Below are 2,173 nucleotides of genomic sequence, written 5' to 3' on the forward strand. Positions count from 1 at the left end.
AGACTTTTTTCGCTCGGGGGCTGGGTGTTTGTGCTGACCTAATCAATTCCTCTCTTCTTCATCGACACGGAAGTCGCCGAAATGGCATCAAATAGACTAGCACCTAGCGGCCGAACAAAACCCAGCCAAGAATGCCACGGTTCTAGGCGCTTCAGTCAGGAACCGCGCGACCGCAACGGTCGCAGGTTCGAATCCTCCTTCGGGCATGGATGTGTGTGATGTCCTTAGGTTAGTTAGGTTTAAGTAGTTCTAGGGGACTGATGGCCTAAGATGTTAAGTCCCTAAGATGTTAAGAGCCATTTGAACCAATAATGCCATATGATCATTTCATATCAGCTTCAGAAAAAAAGGAGAATCACGGTAATGATTGGAAGCAGTTAGATGACGTCTTAAACACTAACATTTTATGCATGTTAACCAAATGCCGAAGATTATAACCTGAAGAAAAAATCCGTCAAAGTTCCTAATTTGAATACACCACACGAGCTCCGTCTGAGAAAATTTTTCCACACAAGCGATGTTCATTTGGTGCTCTCCCCCCCCCCCCCCCCCTCCCCTCACCTTCGCCTCCCCCTATCCCGCGTACATTTCATCTGTGTCGGTTTTCACTGCTAAGTATGATACAAATGTACACAAATCTTGCACTTCTCACAGCTTGGCGCCCCCAAGTGGAAGGCTACGAAATATATTATGTCCTGCATGGAAATCTTATAAAAGTGGTGATTGTCCTCTTAGGTTGGTACCTAAAGCGCCCCTGAATACACAGTACATAAGATGTTCTTATCCCCTTCAGACTTGAATTTTTTTCTGGACGAAGGAGAATTTTTCTTCGTGGTGTAATGCTCTTAGATGACATTTTAAATAAATTTAGTTGCAAGATTTATGCAACAATGTTCCCGTATTCAAAATATATTTTATACATTTGGCTTATTTTTATGGACTAAAATAACTAAGTTTGAAATACTCACTGCTCAGATGAAAAACTGATCATTCACTAATTACCATGCAAAATAACCGAAACAACATTCGTTTACGCAGTGGAATACATCTAATCAACCTCTTCCGTGTATTCGGACGGTCACAAGCTGTGGCGCACCACTACACTGACTTGTCAATATTTTTATAGTGATGTCCAACAGTTGGGAGAACTTGCGCATCACAAATGTGTACATGAGGTTTCTACTGGGGAAAAATATTTCTTGTTGCAGCTGAGAGAGAGAGAGAGAGAGAGAGAGAGAGAGAGAGAGAGAGAGAGAGAGAGAGAGAGACTATTGCTTCAATGGAGTAATCATCCCCTTAAACCCACGCCTTCAAAATGCAGCCTATCAGGGGCGTAACTAGGCTTGGACATCCGGGGGTGTTGCCCCGGGTCCCTGTCAGTCAAAAGAAAGCGGAAAATTCTGGTAAAAATCGATCAGGCGAATGAATTTCTTTATATTAAAGAAAAACTTTCGCATATCTTTACTTCAGAATGAATTCCAAAACCAATCATTTAGTCGGCTTTTCTGATTACTTGGTTTTAAGGAATGAAATGTGTTATAGGCGCATACATAGCAATATAACCCTTTTTCCTTTCTACCAAATGTGATGAAGATCTTAAAAATGAAGCAATTAATAAACTTGACAGTATTGTTTTGTCGTGACATTTCCCTTCCCTTTCCAGCACAGCTAATGTTGACAAGTTTATTTAAAGCCGTGCTGACGTATGTAACAGAATCTACGGGAACTGCAAAAGCGGAGCATTGTTTTTCCAAAATATCATTTCCTTTTTAAACACTTACTTTGTACAATGAGTCAGTAATGGTTACCCTGTTTGCAATAACACTGCATAACAAATAAAGTGAAGCACGCAGAAGACAGCCAGATGGCAATGTAACTGCGTGCACGTGTGCACCGTCGGTGGGCATTTAAATGACCCGAGTTGCAATTCTCTTTAACACGTAGAACGGCCAACAGAAAGCATTAAGCGTTGTTACGAGGTCTGGTAAGGTATATAAGGAGGTATGAATAGCTTCAGTTGTTGAGTGGTGGCTGTGAAAGACATGGGGACGACATGTACTGATGATGCGAGGCAGCGTCATGAGTTTGAAGCAGGCCTCATTGAGGGGGCCCATTTATGATTATGATTATGATTATGATTATTATTATTATTATTATTATTATTATTATTATT

This window comes from Schistocerca piceifrons, chromosome 8 (genome assembly GCF_021461385.2).
Source record: "Schistocerca piceifrons isolate TAMUIC-IGC-003096 chromosome 8, iqSchPice1.1, whole genome shotgun sequence".
NCBI lineage: Eukaryota > Metazoa > Arthropoda > Insecta > Orthoptera > Acrididae > Schistocerca > Schistocerca piceifrons.